At 39.0% G+C, this 18,895-nt stretch overlaps 1 protein-coding gene across 1 annotated transcript in view; it reads left to right on the forward strand.

The window, feature by feature from the left end:
* The window catches only part of RBM26 (RNA binding motif protein 26), a 70,089-nt gene extending 55,652 nt beyond the window's left edge, over positions 1 to 14,437 (forward strand). Inside the window, exon 26 of the mRNA XM_083362303.1 lies at positions 13,616 to 14,437. The gene's annotated coding sequence lies outside the window, so the exon portion shown is untranslated. The remainder of the gene's footprint in view (positions 1 to 13,615) is intronic.
* The last annotated feature ends 4,458 nt before the right edge of the window (positions 14,438 to 18,895 follow it).

The following is an 18,895-nucleotide window of genomic DNA, read 5'->3' on the forward strand; positions in this document are numbered from 1 at the left end:
GTTATTGGAAAGCTAGATTATTACTGAATTACTAGTAGATTGTTACTGGTCATCTATTATTTAATATCCAGTTAAGTTAAGAAGAAAAGGTTCACAGTAGCAAGAGTAAGACCACGATGTCTTTCAATTGTCATACTGTTGATTTCTCAAGTATAATACAGTCTGCTTGTTTTCTGTGCAAACTGCTCAAAGTCTGTCCTAAACTTTTTAGCATAAGCATTAGATCCTCCCATGCTATGTAGCATATCGGGCAGTAATTTCAGTTTGGGGGAAGTACATCAGCATCTTCCCTTGTGATGTTTAAAATGCTCATGTTGTCTACGAATATTCTTCGCCATGTATTTCAAGCATATAATCCTCTTGGTAATTTGGCATTGGGGGCATACATATCACTGTCATCTTGGGAATTAAATTCTCCATACGGAGTATATGACCTGCAAGTTGACGTCTCCTGTGTGTGACTATTCTATATACCGTAATTTTCAGGAGAAACTCTTTTGGAGCACTTCATAGTCAAAATAGTGAATCATTAGGATTCAACGAAGGCATCTTTGCTGGAAGATGTTAAGTATTTTGTTAATACTCGCTGATGCCTTCTAGGTCTCACTGGCATGAATAGCTGTCAGGATCACTGTAAAGGTAAAGGTTCCCCCGCACATCCGTGCTAGTCGTTTCCAACTCTAGGGGCCGGTGCTCATCTCCGTTTCAAAGCCGAAGAGCCAGCGCTTGTCTGAGGACGTCTCCGTGGTCATGTGGCCGGCATGGCTAGATGCCAAAGGCGCACGGAGCACTGTTACCTTCCCACCGTAGTGGTCCCTATTTTTCTACTTGCATTTTTACGTGCTTTCGAACTGCTAGGTTGGCAGAAGCTGGGACGAGTAACAGGCTCACTCTGTCACGCGGCACTCGGGATTCGACCCGCCAAACTGCCGACCTGATCGACAAGCTCAGCGTCTTAACCCACTGAGCCGTGTCCCTCCTTCAGGATCACTATAGAGGCAAGCAAATGGAATTTGTATCATTTTTATGGTCTTAGAAATGGCTCAACAATGTTAAGTACAGAAATGTTTAAATTAATTTTATATTATTTCATAAAGCCGCTCTACTGGTAATCTTTGTGGCATATGCAAACAAACCCAACATCCACAACTGGAGAAAGAGAAAGACTTCATTGGTATTATATAAGTTATCATAGCAAATGTTTTCCAGTGGATTATTAAAAACAACACTAAATTAAATCCATACTTGGCTACGTTGTCCTAATTTGGATTTTGTAATTACTCTTAAGGCAACCTCAGGGTCAGTAAACACTGTGCAAGGTTTTGAATTGTGGCGTTCAAAACAACTGTCTTCTTCTCCAGACAGTTCTCAAGAGATGACGAACAAACCAAAATGTTTGAAAAGAGATGGAAGACAAAAATGGTTGTTGGAATTCAAGTCAATATCTTGACAATGAATCAGAGAGCAGTCTTGGGTTAGATTCAGGATGCAGCTAGAATTCCCAAAGCTGGTGAAACAGGCAGTGATTGTTCACCCATTTTTGAAGATGTATCTGCCCAGTAAAATTGCACCATCTCAAACTCACTTCCTTGCTTTGGAACCCATTTGATTTGGCAGCCACACAGAAAGCTCATGTAAGTTGATACTTTACAAGTAGACCTTTTTTCTGCATTCCCAAAGAGAATTTTTTTTGTTAAATAAAAGAATACAAGTAATAAGCCTATAATTTTCAAACAAAATTACACCAGCTTTTCTAAGTAAATTTTTTACAAATCTATAACACTGCAGTTCTTAGCTAAATTTCTGAGCAGAGAGGTTTTAGATTGGAAGCATAATTCCCAGCTTAATTGGATCTTGTAGCAATTGTGTTCTCTTGAGTGCTGTTGAGATTTATTTGGCAAATTCTATTTGTGTATACATAGAGGAAAGTTTTAAATCTTAGGGTGAATTGCTCTGCAAGTTACAGTGTAGTAAATCTTGAGTTAACATGTTTTTCTTTGCAATCTTTCTCTTTCATTCATCTGTTTCTTTAAACACTGATACATAACGCCACTCTTAAAGCAAAGCATAACCGATTATAACTTAATACAATATACTGAGTTTAATGAAGAACACTTGGATTGATTTTCACTTGTTTCTTACATTTGTGTGTTTGATGTACGAATGTGAAGGATTGTAACTGTAAGTTATATGTCTTTTTTTTATATAAAGAAGAAGAAGTTTTAAATGAGTTCATAAGATTTCCAGGACTGTTTCTTGTCACTTCTCCATCAGCTCTCAGTCCATTTAATCCAAGCTTCTCAGCTCTATGACTCCAGCTCCTGTTGTGAGTGATCGGCCTGCTTGAGTGCTCTCAGCTTCTCCTGTCACATCACATTTGCATAAAAGAGGACAGATAACCAAATTTGAGTGCACAAATGAAAATGCTAAGCGCCAAACCTGTCACAGTTGTTGTTCAACTAATTGTGAAAAATTTGATTTGCTAGCTTTCTGCTGTTCATCATGCAGGCCCCCATCTCAAATTTGCTGAAGCTTTCTGCTACTGTGCACGTACCTTTTAAACTATATGCACAAGCTGGTCGCCCAAGGGATTACTTACCTCTCCAACTAGCTTTTAATGTTGCCTCATCTACTTGACTAAATTAGGCCACCATGGCAAACAAACACATAATTAAAAACCTGGTAAGACAACTGCAGACACGTCCTCTTAAATTGATTTCTCCCCCCCCCCACTTTTGTAGTTGTTTGCTGAAATCCAGTTGCTTCTCTTCTTCCACCCCTCACTCCTCTATCTTATATTATTTTTGATATAAATGGCTTGTTTTCCCTCTGTGAATTTATTTTGAATTCAAATTGGCTTGACTTTATAGATTATTTTCTATAGAAGTGTGACAGATCTCTTTAAAGCTTTTAAATCTCTCATCTCCAAAATGTTTTCTATAAAAAATACAGCATAAAATTGTCATGAGTCTGCAAATTTCCACGTGGTGGTACTATTTTATTGATATATTAGTGCTACCTTCACTCATAGTAAGCTAAAAGAAACCACTACCAATCTGCTTCTTTGAGCAAATTTTAAGGAATGCTGTTTTCACATTGCCATATTCTATAGTCAGAGTCTTCTTTACGTCTTCCTCAAGAAATATAATAAAACACAAGCCGAAGAAGGCTTAGAAGTATGTTCAGAAGAATGCAACTCTTTCACTTGGTTATATCACATTTTAATTGACCTAGTTATGTGAACTGAATCTATTGGACATGTATGTATGAAACATGTATGAATAATATTCTATCTGTAATTGCTGATTATTCACACGTGCAAGTTATCACTTCTAAAAATGCTTGGTTAGTAATAGAATGTATACTAGATATATGAAACAGGTTACATCTTGCCCCTTATTTAACTTGATAGCCTACTCATCTTATTTATTTTTTTTCTCAATTATTCTGGACTTTGTTTCTCTCTTTACACAAACATCTACATTATATAATCAAGGTATCTCCCCAGCCGTATAGGTATTGTATAATTTTTTAAAAATACTTCAGTATACTATTTAATAATTATTTAATTAAATTCACCCTTTTTCCATCAGTGGCTTGTTTGTATTATATTATGCAACAAAGCTCTTGACAAAACTAGCAATAAAAATAATTTTAAAAGCATAATGTTAATTAGACAGTGTCAATAAATACATATTCAGAAAAAATCCATGCAGCATCAAGTAAACCAATGTAAATAAACTGCCGTAATCTAATAGTTTAAGCAGAATAAATCTGAGTACTGAATATTGAAATATAAATATATCACATTGAGACTAAATTAATCTCAATTCCTTCAAGGCATTATTAGGGTTTCCACAATTAACCTGGAAACAGATTTGCAACTACATTTCTTACAGAAACCTTCATTTTACTATTCACTTTGACTTGATTTATCAATGAAATGAGAGAAATTGCTGCTTATTTTTGATCATCTCAAATATGTATTAACAATCTTAAAATATTTCTGATCTATTGCACATGACCAGAAAATTCAAACAATTTTTCTCACAGCTTTAGCTGCTTTTTGTGATTATATTTTTAAAGGAAAAAGATCACTGGATCTTAATCTCTGGTTTCAGTAACAACAGATACTGGCATGCTTTTATTTGAAAATCTTATATGGAGAAATTTTATAATTACCATCTATCACATAATGATTCAGAAGGTAGAAGTACTGCTTACAGTGAATCACAGTGACTGAGAATAACATCTTAGCAAATAAATGACAAATCAGTTTTATTAGAAGATCCTAATTTGTTTTGTCTTTCTCTGCAGTCATCTGCAATTATAAAAGCATCCCCAATCTAATTTTGCATTCAAATGCATATTTTGATAGATGTTAATATGAAGAAAATATAGAACCCATTGGAAAGTTAAGCTTCTTGCCTTCAGAAGACATGGATTATGTGTGTTTTGATTTCCCAGAAAAAGATTGCTTTAATCACATTATCTCCTATTTTGACTGATATTGGCAGTATCTGCGTGTAGGTTTTAATAAAGCAAAACAGTATGTATTAAATGAAATGGATGGTAAATCTCCAGTTTTCTCTCTACTGAATTTTTGGGGCTTCTCGTATATTTTGACAAAATGAAGTTTATTGGGGGGTATTTAAATAAAATAAATATAGATGAATGATTTTATTATTATTGATTAGATTTCTATCTCATCTTTATAAGTTAGTCAAGGCAGCGAACATACTGTACATAATTTCTGTTTTAATTGTTTTTACTGTTTTTAGAGTGCTTTTTCTTGTTTACATATTTTTGGAATTGTAAGCGACCCAGAGTCATTGATTTGGATAGGCCTCTATAGGAACTGAGTAACTAAATAAATACTATTCCTTCCTCTTTATCTTTTTCCCCATAACAACAGCCCTGTGAAGTCAGTGTTGAGAGAGAGGGACTGGCTCAAAGTCACCCAGCTGGCTTCCATGGTTAAGGTGGGACTAGTTAAAACTGAAGAATTTTTTAAAAAATATTTATTTTACTTTGAAAGGGTCTTGAGGGATCACCAAGAGCTGCCAGACCATACTTTTTAAGTACGATGCTATAGAGAATATACAGTGTTAGAGAAAAACATGTCTCTTCCCTTTTGGTTCAAAACCCATAGTTAAATGAAAGAACTTAATTAAAATAGAGATATTATTCCTATAAGGACTGGATTTTTAATTGTCTTTCAGAGAATTTGAGTTGCACGGGCACCCATTTTTCCAGCTCGGGTAGTAGGTTTTTGGTTTCCATAATGAACTGAGTTTCTGAAGGCTAATGAATCAGGTGTACCTCTAGACGGACTCTATTTTTTTCTTGTCCAGAGTATGAAATTGTCTCTCAGAGTGTTTGTACAGAAGTGACATAAGATATGTACCACGTCTAGCAATCTATTTAATTTTTGAACAAATATTAGTGGGAAACTGTTTTGTTCCGTTCCCTTAGGTCCCAAGCCAGCGGCTTCCTCTTACCCTCCTATTAGACAACTGTTGACATTTGATTAACAGCAGTCCTTTCTCTCGCTTCCATTAGTACCTCTGTGCGTTGTGCTGGGATTTTTCTCATTTGCCCCTGTCCACTTGCGCAAATATTCTCCTCCCCGATGCTTACTCTCTCTGACTGTGTATGAAAACAGAAAGCTTCCACACACATGCAGCTTGATTGCTACGAACTATGATGGATTCTTTGTTAGAAATCTACTCACTGTTGAAACTCTTTACTGGTTAAAAACTTGGAAGTTCCACCAAATTACACTGAAGTTTTGCTTGCTTGCTTGCTTGCTTGCAACTAGCTCCTAGTCAAGCTGATCAGAAAGTTGGTCCAACCGACTAGATAAAAAATGGTGACAGGTAATCCTTGACTTCAGTTCGTTTAATAGTGATTCAAAGTTACAGTGGCACTGGAAAAAAGTGACTTACAATCGTATTTCACACTTACGACTGTTGCAGCATCCCCGTGATCATGTGATCAAAATTTGGCTGCTTGGCAACTGGCCTGTATGTATGACGATTGCAGTGTCCCAAGATCATGTGACTACTTTTTGCGACCTTCTAACAGTGGGGAAGCCAGATTCTCCATTGGTGAATCTGGTGAATCACCACCATGTTACCAACTTAACAACTGTAGTGATTCATTTAACAAAATTTGTATGGAAATTTGTATGAATGGTCGCTGACCAGAATGCATCAGAATGTCATTGTGCTGGTGTTCTACTTGTAGAATAAAGCTTTTATCATTTCTCTCCTGCTATAACTGTGTGCTTAAATGTGCTGTTATGATGGGTGTTGTAACTTGGGGGAAGCAATTGGTGGAAAAACAAAAAGTGGAAGTAATTTTGCTTACACTAAAGCACCGATAAATCCATAATCTGGCATGCTCAATATTAATTACAACATAAATGTTTGGCCAACCATAGACTGGATTCCAAGGATTGGTCAGCTAACACTGAGTTAGTTGACCTAAATTGGAATTAACAACGCACGTGAATTAATAACTCGTTATTTCAAAGGCATCCATATTCAAATAACTTAAACTACACATAGTCCTCGACTTACAAACATTCATATAGCGACTATTCAGGCACTGAAAAGTTACTTATGACCATTTTTCCACACAAGGGTTGTTGCATGATCAACATTTGGTTGCTTGGTAACTGGCATGTATTTATGACGGTTGCAGTGTCCTGGGGTCATGTGATCACTTTTTGCGACCTGACAAAGTCAATGGGGAAGCCAAGTTCACTTTAAGTTTTGTTACTAACTTAACAACTGAAGTGATGAAGGTCTTAAAAGGGGGCAAAATTCACTTAACAACTATCCCGCTTAGCAGTGGAAATTTTGGGCTCAACTGTGGTCACGTTGAGGACTGTACCAGAGAGGTTTTATTGACATGCTATCATGAATTAACACTAACTCAAAGATTTTTCTGAAAAAGCAGAGGGGCTTCTACAGACAACCCCATTCCCATTAGAAGTTCTTCCACTTCAGGAAGTCTTACTGGGTCTTACTAATTTTCTTAATAATTCTTCAGACTCCGTTGACTGGATAGTTTTCATTCCTCCTACTGCAATTCTCCTGATGGCAGTGGATCTGATGGGAATTTGCTGTCGTAGGAACAACCAGTTGGTTGCTAGAAAATCTTTTGGGAAGTACACACACATGGTAAAGAATCTATTAAAAAAAACACGAAGAGACTTAGCTACAAACAGTAAGCCATCCCCACCCAAAATAATAAGAATAATGGAAGGGATGTTGCATCTTCTGCGTTATTTTGAGAACATAACAATGCTAACTCATTAGCTCATGTGGGTTGATGTGGACTTTAAAAATATGGCATAACTCAGATACCAAAATTATGAAGTGATAATCCAGTTATTGGATAAGTCACAAAACCTTTACATTTTTAATTTAGTACACATATTCATAGAGGCTGCTGTCACAAAGATTTATATAAAAACTTATACAGTGATCTGGGCTTACACTGTGAATTTGATTTGAAGAGAGAATTTTATTAAGCATCCTGTTTGAAGGGATATAAAACCTGTATGAATACCAAAGATTGCGTTCATAACAAGTTTTTTTGTAAAAGTTTAACTTTGCAAGTTTCTTTGTTTCAAGTTTTGCTAAATTTGCCAAATTCCCACTTTTTTAATAGTATCTTTAAAAAACTTGAACTAACTTCATGATTCCCTTGTTAATCACAGCTGTCGATTAAATGCTACACTGTAAGTAAGGATAGTAAAATCAATTTCTCTTTATTTAAACCTGTCCCATTTTTGCCATTTGAGAGAGCTAAATAATAGGCCATAGACGCAAAGTTTGATTCTCAAACTAAAAAAAGTAAAATAAATAAATGCATTTGTGCTCTTCTTAATTGAGGCAAATGCATCCATTTCTCAGAGTTACTGTAATATATACATAGATTGGGGTGAATTCTGACCAACAGGATCTCAGGATGATTTGGAAGAATTCAAGCTTTTTGCAGTGGACGTGGTTGGATCACAGAGACACTCGGCAACAAAATAATAGCAATAGCAATAGCACTTAGACTTATATATTGCCCCATAGTGGTTTACAGCATGCCCGGGACTGTTTACAGCAGGGGTGTCAAACTCAATTTCATTGAGGGCCACATCACCATTGTGGTTGCCCTTGGGTGGGCGTGGCTGGCATGGGCATGGCCTACTGGTGATCACAGCCAGCTGGACGTCACTTGTGTCAGGGATGCCTGTGCTGGCCTGGGCCGGATCCGAGGATCTCTGGCAGAGGGGGGTGGTGGGACTGGGATGAGCACCAGGAGATGGTCCACTGGAAGAGCCTCACCGTCCCTCTTAGGATGTGCAGGGGGGGGCTGGACAGTGGCATGGACTGCCAGTTGTCTTCCGGGTGAGGTTCAAGGTTTTGGTAATGGTTTTTAAAGCCCTATATGGCATGGGTCTGGAGTACCTCGGGGACCACCTGCTGCTGGCATCAACTCCCCTCCGCCCTGTGCGTTCCCACAGAGAGGGCCTCCTCAGGGTGCCACCGGTCAGAGAATGTCGGCTGGTGGCCCCCAGGGGGAGGGCCTTCTCTGTGGGCGCCCCGGCTTTATGGAATCAGCTGCCGGTTGAGCTCCGGATGGCACCTGACCTTCGCTCCTTCCGACGCGACTTGAAGACCTACCTATTTGAACAAGCCAGCCTGGCCTGATGGGGGATGCGTTGGGGTTTTTATTGGGGATTTTTTACTTTTTTCTACTGTTTTTAGTTTGGGCTCGTATTTAATTCTCTTTTTAATTTTTGTAATTTGTATTTTTATATATATGCCCTGTTCACCGCCCTGAGTCCTTCGGGAGAAGGGCGGTATACAAATATAATAAACTTAAACTTAACTGCCCGGAGCCCTGGGCAGAGGAGGTCAAGTGCCCAGCTCGGCCCTTGAGCTCCCATGGCACCGGGACCCCACAGCCCTGCCTAGCCCAGCTACACTTCCCCGAGGAAGCGCCCAGCTGCACTTCACTCCTCGAGGCTGCTGCTGCTGTGCTTGCTGTTCTTGGCCAGGTTGGTCATGGTGGGTACAGGAGGGCAAAGTGCATGGGTCAGAGGGAGGCCCACTGCCTCTTCATGCGAGGAGACCTGGCTTTGTAACCAAAGCATCCTCAGCAATAGGATGGGAGACCACCAGGGGATGGTGAAAGGGAACAGGGCTGCTGGTGGCCAAGTGCTAAGGTAGGACTTCCCTCAGGCCCTCCCTCTCATTCCAATATCCTTCCTTCCTTCCCTCTTTCCCTGCCTCCCTCCCTTTCATTCCCATCTCTTTCCTTCCCTTTCTTCCTGTTTCCCTCCCCTCCTTCCTCCCCTCCCTCCTTCTCTCTGTGCCCAGGAAGGGACGAGGGAAGGGGGAGAGGTTGGCAGCGCTTCTCTCAAAGAATAACAGAGTTGGAAGAGACCTTTGAGGTCTTCTAGTCCAACCCCCTGCTGAAGCATACCATTCCAGACAATGGAATATCTAATCTCTTCTTAAAAGCCTCCGTTGATGGAGCATCCACAACTTCTGAAGGCAAGCCTTTCCACTGGTTAGTTGTTTTCACAAGTCCTTAGTTCTAAGCTGGTTTTCTTCTTGATTAGTTTTCATCTATTATTGCCTTCTGGTGCTTTGGAAAATACGTTGACCCCTTCTTCTCTGTGGCAGCCCATCAAATATTGGAACGCTGCTATCATGTCACCACCCCTAGTCCTTTTCATTAAGCTAGACATACCCAATTCCCACAAACATTTGTCATATGTTTTAGCCTTCAGCCCCCTAATCATCTTTGTTTACTATCCATTTAGACCAGATGGTCCCCCTGGTTTATAGAGCAGGGCCTTCTCATAGACAGCACCCCAATTACAGAACTTTCTCCCAAGGAAAATATGAACAGTGTATTCCTCACCCATTTAGAGGCAACTCCACACACTGTTCAGCCAGGCATATGTAAAACAATAACACATTTTATGGTCAAACAGCACTAAGTAAATTACTACTAATACTTTTCTTTCTTAAAATACACACTTAATATTGTTTTAAGCAGTGCTGGTGATGCTTTGCAATAGCTGTCTTTGAGAGCTTTCTTGTAAACCACCCTGGATTTCTCTGAAACATTTAATTTCGAATTAGACATTGATTTAATAAATTAGGCAGAAGAAAGAAATGTTTAAATACATCTAAATCCCACAGACCTACTGCCTCCTAGGTGCATGCTGCAAAGAAAATAAGGCATTCCATTTCTAGCCAGCCTAGCCACAGGATGATGGGAACTGTGGTCCATGCCAGCCAAAAGACTTAGTTTGGGTAAGGCTAGATTAAATTATAAAAGAGCAAATGAGAAGAAGTAGAAGCAAAAAACACTTCCCACGTCTCTCTCTCTTTCACTCACACACAGAGACACAGACATTCTCAAGTTTGTAGTGCAAGCTTCTCTTTGCAATTAGTAGTGCAGTTCCTCAAGGACTTTATTGTATTGTTCAAATAGAGACAGTGTTCTCTTCTCAAGCAATCCAATGGACGATTGATTGATGGACCCTGTCTGAAGTAGCAGTCTGGTTTGAATCCAGCAATGCCAAAGGGCAAACAAGCTCCAGTACTCTGCTTAGGTTTGCGCCACAGGACAAGGCCAGAAAAGCAGGAGCTGAGTGTGTTAAGTAGTGGGCTCCGGACCTCATGGCCAAGATGGACGACTCAGGACACCAGGTTTCAGCATTCCAATGCTTTATTGATGTCTCACAAACTGCGCAAATAAAGGGGCAACTGCCCCACTTATATACCTAGCCAGGTATACTTGGAACCAATCCCATTATCTGGATTTCTCGCCAAAGACTACCCTGCCAATCCAGACAGGGCACCCTGCCACCTGGTGGTGTCAGTGGCTTATATCTGTGTAACATCTCCTATATACATAACAGAGGGACCCTCAAGTTACCACCTTCTGAACCATCGTATGGAACTGGCTTGGTCCCCTCAATCCCCCACATGATTTGCAGACCTGGGTAACCTCAACAACATTGGCAACTCCTTCACAGGAACCTCTCCAAAGAGAGAGGGCTTCATACTATCATAATATGAACTGTCAAAAGGAACTAATATTCTGTCACACAGAAGGAAGCAAAGCTTTCTCCCTGTTTGAGGAAAGATGCCAGGTTGGTCTTCCATCTGACATCATGTTCCTGAGGGTGAGAAGTTATAACCTTTCTTATTTCTTTGGCCAGAATGTAAGTTTGGTGAGCTTTAAGGCTTTCTTTTAAAAGCTAGCCAGTTACAATGGAGGTGGCATGTGAAGAGGGATAAAGAGACCAATTAACCAATTTTTCTTGTCTATTCTCACAAACCCAGACATGTTCTGTACAATCCCCAGTTTTGATGTATTATTTTAATTAATCCAAGTCTCTGATTTCTGGGGGGAGAAAAAGCAGGTTAGCAAATGTAACAATGCTCGGGAGTTTCTTCATCGTAAAAGACACATAATTTCAACCATTTAATAAGGTAGATTTATTCTGGGTAGTTTAGTTTGCCCATGCACTCAAACAACCCTCCCCAAAGACAACATTAAAAATGTGATTAGTTAGCTGCCATCAATAACACAAAATAGAAAAACACTCTCTGAAGGGACACCTTTGTGGAGGGCACTGCACAGTGTGTAGTAAAAATATATGGCCTAATAAGTTTACATTTGCAGGCTCATTTGTTAAAACTCTTGAATTTCTAATTTGTGTCGGAAAGATAAATGGATGGCGCCTCGGTAAAGTGTGAGATTAATACTGATAGATGGGGATTCGGTTTGTTTGCTAGGCTCCATGCAACCCAGTAGGCAGTTTAAGGGGAGAACCAGATGTAAATAAAAAGGATGGGCATTATTTACATTGGTCAAGACCAATTACTTGGGAAATTTTCTTTGCAACTTTATAACAGCAATGGAAATCATTTTAGAGCATTTGATAATCAAACATTTGGCCAGCAATGAACTCCACTAAAAGGATTGACAATTCTTCTTCTTCTTCTACTTCTTCTTCTTCTTCTTCTTCTTCTTCTTCTTCTTCTTCTTCTTCTTCTTCTTCTTCTTCTTCTTCTTCTTCTTCTTCTTCTTCTTCTTCTTCTTCTTCTTCTCCTCCTCCTCCTCCTCCTCCTCCTCCTCCTCCTGCTCCTCCTCCTCCTTCTTTCTCTTGTCCTTCTCAAGAACCTGAGGTAGGAAGGTGTTCTAGTGTTGATGGTGTTAAAAATATTGTTACAAGATATAAGCTGTTCCAGCAAAGCTGCCTTTCAAAATTGACTGATGGTGATTTTGTTAATACCAATGGTGTTCAAGTGGTGCTTCTAGTGTTTTGGAATTGTACTCAAAATGGTTATTACTATTGATATTATTAGCATTATTTTTTTTTATTTGGCACAGTCGTTCTTTATATTTTGTGATTTTCTCCACTTTGTCTTCTCCTTTGATGTTGCCAGGTATTGTAACATCTACACTCTAGACACTTGTCTTTCCTATAAACAATTGTTACATTTGGGGCATTGTTATTATTTTGAGGGTTAAATGCTCTTTTGGAATATTTTTGTAGGGAAAATATAGAGCAGGACCAGAAACATATTTAAAATAATGTTTATGTTTAATCTCTTGATCAGTGGATGTAACTAAAAAGAATACATGAATCTTAAGCCCACATGTTGCCTTTTAAATACAGTGAATTATAGGAAATACACTAAATGAAGGACTACACTTTTTATAGAATTTTTTGGTCATACTACTACTACTACTACTACTACTACTACTACTATCCTAATCTTTTTCTGCTGGGTTCAGGAAGCTATCTTCCTACCACTGAATATACATTAAACTGAGAACAATTATTCATCAAGATCAATAATAATGTGAATTCATGTCTTTCCAGTCTAAAGCCAATGTCCTGTGTTATATTGATTTACTACAGAAAACTATGGAAAGGAAACTTAACGTCTAGCTTAATGAAGTGAAGGACTAGGTGTGACATAATAGCTGTGTTCCAATATCTCAGGGGTTGCCACAAACAAGAGGGGGTCAAGCTATTCTCCAAAGCACCTGAAAGCAGGACAAGAAGCAACGGATGAAAACTAGTCAAGGAGAGAAGCAACCTAGAACTAAGGAGAAACTTCCTGACAGTTAGAACAATTAACCAGTGGAACAACCTGCCTCCAGAAGCGGTGAATGCTTCAACACTGGAAGTTTTTAAGAAGAGATTGGACAATTATTCGTCTGAAATGGTGTAGGGTTTCCTGCCTGAGCAGAGGGTTGGACTAGAAGAAATCCAAGATCCTTTCCAACTCTGTTGTTGTTGTTGTTGTTGTTGTTGACCGATGGCAATTACGCAAAAGACAGAATGAAGTAAATTTATTTCATTTCTTGAACCTGCTTATGGATTTCTGATAGCTGCATTACTCAACAAGAGAGTTTTGGTTAAGTACTTTCTGTGCTTTCAGGGAAGCCATTTTTTTATAATGTACTCTACTTCTTTCACATAATGTTATCTATGGTCCAGTTAATACTTTATGTTGATGATCCCTATGACAATCTTATATTTGTATTTCTTTTAATTTTCTTTCAGAGAAGAAGACAGTAATGCAGTATGTGGAAGTACTCATTTTTCTGTATAAGAAATCCACTACTTTTAGGTCAAAGCTGGCAAAACAAAATTCTACGGCTATTTTTATTTAAATGCATCCAATCAAAGTATCAGGAAGCATTGTGCAAATATGTATGCCATCCATGTTTCAGAATAAAATATTTGAGTGTGGTAGAAGGGGGACTAATTTTTAGAGTTTAGATTATAAAGGAAGATTTATTCCCAATGTAACTAGAAGTTTGTCCATTTAAAACAGATGGTATAAAATCCTTTTGTCTGGTGCACCTATGCAAAAGCATACTTAATTTTTATCTTAAAAAAGATAGGAGGGGCTGAAGGCTAAAACGTCCAAAGAATGGTTGCTGGAATTGGGTATGTCTAGTTTCATGGAGAGAAGGACCAGGGGTGATATGATAGCAGTGTTCCAATATCTCAGGGGCTACCACAAAGAAGAGGGAGTCAAGCTATTCTCCAAAGCACCTGAAGGCAGGACAAGAAGCAACAGATGGGAACTAATCAAGGAGAATCTAGAACTAAGGATAAATTTCCTGACAGTGAGAAGAAATAATCAGTGGAACGACTTGCCTCCAAAAGTTGTGGATGATCCAACACTGGAGGTTTTTAAGAAGAGATTGGACAATCATTTGTCTGAAATGGTATAGGGTTTCCTGGCTGACCAGGGGGTTGGACCAGAAGACCTCTAAGGTCCCTTCCAACTCTGTTATTCTGTTATTTTTGCAAATTGCTTTGTAAAACAAAATATGTATTATTGTTGAAATATGATGGGGTTTGGGATTTTGGGGGGTTGTTCTAAAGCCTTGGTGGAGCAGTGGGCTGATGCCTCCTTAAGTAACACCAGCTGCCTGCAATTAGTGCAGGTTCGCATCCCACCAGGCTCAAGGTTGACTCAGCCTTCCATCCTTCCGAGGTAGGTAACAACAACAACTTTTATTGATTAGCCCTTGGGCCATATCAAAGTACAAAGTTCCAGCAACAAACCGTCACCAAAACTAGATAAAAGCAATCCGAAATGGAATTTGATAAAATACAATTTAAAATGGAATTAAAATACAATTTAAGTTAAAATAGTAATAAAATGCAAATTTAAGATATAGATAAAATATGGAAATATTATATTTCGGAGTCGCCCTTACAATCTACCCCAATCAGTCCCACATATGCAGATCTTAACTGGATCATTTTGTTCAAATACTGTGCTACATTGGATGTTATTTTCAAGTTCTGGCCGGACATAAGGTAAGTTATTTTGATATGGGGATCCCAATGGGTCATTCGTTTGGTATATAGACCAAGATACCTGTCTCTCACCCTCTTATACAAACAACAGTTTAAATAGGATGTGAGCCAGGTCCTCTACCTCTGCCGCTCCGCAAATGCAGAGACGCTCATTGTACGGTATAGCATGAAATCTCCCATATCTGACCATTGTGTCAAGCTGTTCAAATCTTGCTCTCGTAAATATCTCCCTAAGATGTTTTGGGAGTTGTGACTTCAAATAACTGTCCACTTGAAAAGTACATTTGTATTTACTCAGCCATTTCAAGTTACCCACCTTACTAAGGATAGCTATATCAGTTTGTGCTTCTATATCCTTAATTCTTTGGGCAACTCTTTTTTTAGATTGTTCTCCTGTTACGCAAGAAACAGGAAGGCCACAGCTTCTTACAAAATTTGTTAGTTTGGTGATCCAGGAGATTTGTGATTGTAGTTTTATTTGCTCTAGTAGGCATAATTTGGGGAGTCTATCAGTCTCCATTTCATTAACTTTGCACCAGTAGTTATAAGCTCTAATTTTAGATAATGCCTGAATTGTATGAATTCCCAATTCAGCTCTAACTGCTGCAGCAGATGTTCTTGGATCTACACCCAAAATGCATCTCAGATGCTGGGACTGTGTTCGTTCTAAAGCTGTGGTTGAATAAAGACCCCAAATTTCTGCTCCATACAAGAGCATTGTCGTAACCTTAGCCTTATAAACTTTGAGTAGTGGAGCTAGGGACCCTGGGTAACTATGATTCTTTAGTTTGAGCAATAAATTCAAACGGGCTTTTGCTCTAAATGTACTTCGTTGATGATGGCAGGCCCAAGATCCAGTCTTGGAAAAAGTTACTCCCAAATATACAAAGGTATTAACCTGTTCAATTGGTTCACCGTCTAATTGCCACTTATGTCTCTGATGGTTTCTTCCAAACACCATTATTTTCGATTTGGATTTGCTAATAATTAGGGAGTTATCCTGGCAATAAGAGCTGAATCTTCTTAATAGCCTACGTAATCCTACTTGTGAGTATGATAATAAAATCATATCATCAGCATAAAGCAAGCTGTTACAGTAAGTATTTAGGATCATCGGCATGTGTACCATGGTATCCTTCATTAACCCTGGCAAATCATTGATGTATAAATTAAATAATAATGGGGCCAGGATACACCCTTGCCTTATCCCTTTATTTGTGTGAATCCTATTAGTCAGGGCCCCATTAACCCCATACCGCACCCTCAAACAGGTACTTGTGTAAAGGGCTTTAATCAAAGCCAGAAGTCTGGGTTCTATTTTAAGAGATGTCAATTTGCTCCATAGTACGTCTCTACCATATCAAATGCTGCTGTAAGGTCTATAAAAGCAGCAAACAGGGGTCTCCTCTTATAGGCATATTTGGCAATTAGATGGTTCAAAACAAAGCAGTTATCAATAGTAGATCTGTTCTGTCTAAAACCTGCTTGTTCTTCTGTGAGGATGTTGTTTTCCTCTACCCAGATTTCAATTCTGTTCAAAAGGTACCTAGCATATATTTTTGCTACAATGTCAATCAGGCTGATGGGCCTATAATTACTAGGATCCTTTTTATTCCCTTTTTTATATATAGGGACAACTATTGCCATCTTCCACCCGTCTGGTATATGGCAGGTGTTATTTATGTGTGTAAAAAGACCTGCTAATACAGGGCCCCACCAGTTGGGAAATTTCTTAAATAATTCTGCTGGTAAAAAATCCTCGCCTGGGGCTTTATTGCTCTTTAAGCTTTTAATGATGGACTGTATCTCCTTTTCTGAAACTGGTGGCCAAGGGGGGAGGGTTCTCGGATTTACCAAATCACTGTTTAAAAATAATTTCTTTACCGGTTCGGTGGGGGCAAACAAGCACTGATAATAATTCTCCCAGTCCGCAGCAGAGATTGGTATGTCAAATGCAAATCTCCGTTCCTTCAGAATACCTGCTACTGAGTGCCAAAATAATACTGAATTATGACTTCTGGCAGCCAACTCAAGTTCTGACCAGATTGAAATGGCAAAACGTTTTTTCTTTAATGTTATAGTTTTTTTATATTCCCTTCTTGTGTGCAGCATCTTAGCTTGTATATGGGCAGTAGGATTCCTCTGGGAAAGCCTCATGGCTGCCTTCAATTTCTTTTTCTGTCGCTGGCAATCAGGATCAAACCAGCGAGGTCTACCCACTTGGGCTCTTTTTAGGTAGGTAAAATGAGGACCCATATTGTTGGGGGCAATTATGCTGACTTTGTAATAATGCCGCTTGGGGTGTGTGTGAAAGCCCTAATAAGCAGGCATATACATAGAATGAAGGCTACTGCTAAGCTTGTAAGCCGCCCTGAGTCTTCGGAGAAGGGCGGGATATAAATGTAATAAAAATAAATATAAATAAATAAATAAAGGAATACATCAGGATTTTTTCCCTCAAACTAAAATTGATACAAGGAATAGTTTATAGCAAAGTTTCCTGAATTCATCATATTTTGCCTCAAACCCGCCCCGCCCCCGGGGTTATAGCTTACTACAGGTAGTCCTTGACTTATGAATACAACTGAGCCCCAAATTTCTATTGCTAAGTGAGACATTTTTTGAGTGAGTTTTGCCCCATTTTATGACCTTTCTTGCCACAGTTGTTAAGCGAATCACTGCAGTTGTAAAATTAGTAACACGGTTGTTAAGTGAATCTGGCTTCCTCATTGGTTTTGCTTGTCAGAAGGTCGCAAAAGGGGATCACATGACTCCGGAACACAGAAACTGTCATAAATGTGAGTCAGTTGCCAAGCATCTGAATTTTGATCATGTGACCACGGGGTTGCTGTCATGATCATCAGCGTGAAAAATGGTCATAAGTCACTTTTTTTAGTGTTGTTGTAACTTCAAATAGTCACTAAGTGAACTGTTGTAAGTTGGAGGACTAACTCTGTAGCAATGTTTTGGATTATCAGGGAACACAGTTTCAGCAGCATGAACTGTACGTCATATTATTTTTTTAAAAAAAAAAGAAGTATTTTTTCCTTCAACTTACTGACTTTTGTTTTAAAATTAAATTGGCTAAATACTTCAGTAAATTAAACATTGGGATTCTGTTCTATGGATGACACTCAACTGGATCAAATCCTAATTTAACTATCTTAAATGGATGTACAAATCAGAATTTTTCACCCACATTTTTTCATGTATTTTTAATAGAATATGTAATTTCTGTGCCTCCATCTGTTGCAAGGCAATGTGATATCTGGTTACAAAACACAATATACCGTGAAGGATGCTTAGGCGTTGGTGATGGGCCCAAATGAGAAGAACATCCTTGTAATGGAAAGGACAAACTGACTCCATAATTGACCACTGGATCAAGAGCCAGTTGATAATTCTGTAGCACAACTTTCCATCTAGCTAAGAAAGAAGGAACACTCTGATCTCAATCAGGACCCAAAGCATCTCTTCATCTTCTACTTTCGTCTTCAGTTTACTTTGTCTGTTTGCATATGTGTGAGTTATAAGCCTAGGAACAAAGCTTCCATTTATATCTTGAATTATGTATAGCACTTAGTCCATTTAAATGCTCTAGCAAAAAAAGAAAAAAAAAGATCTGCCTTTGTTTAATACTGTGCTAATGACACAGAATGGGATGCGGTGGCTCAGTGGGTTAGGACGCTGAGCTTGTCGATCAGAAGGTCGGCAGTTTGGCAGGTCGAATCTCGAGTGCCGCGTAGCAGAGTGAGCGCCTGTTACTCGTCCCAGCTTCTGCCAACCTAGCAGTTCGAAAGCACGTAAAAATGCAAGTAGAAAAATAGGGACCACTACGGTGGGAAGGTAACAGCGTTCCGTGCGCCTTTGGTGTCTAGTCATGCCGGCCACATGACCACGGAGACGTCCTCGGACAAGCGCTGGCTCTTTTGGCTTTGAAACGGAGATGAGCACCGGCCCCTAGTGTCGGAAACGACTAGCATGCATGTGTGGGGGAACCTTTAC

The sequence above is a fragment of the Vipera ursinii genome (assembly GCF_947247035.1).
Source record: "Vipera ursinii genome assembly, chromosome: 4".
NCBI lineage: Eukaryota > Metazoa > Chordata > Lepidosauria > Squamata > Viperidae > Vipera > Vipera ursinii.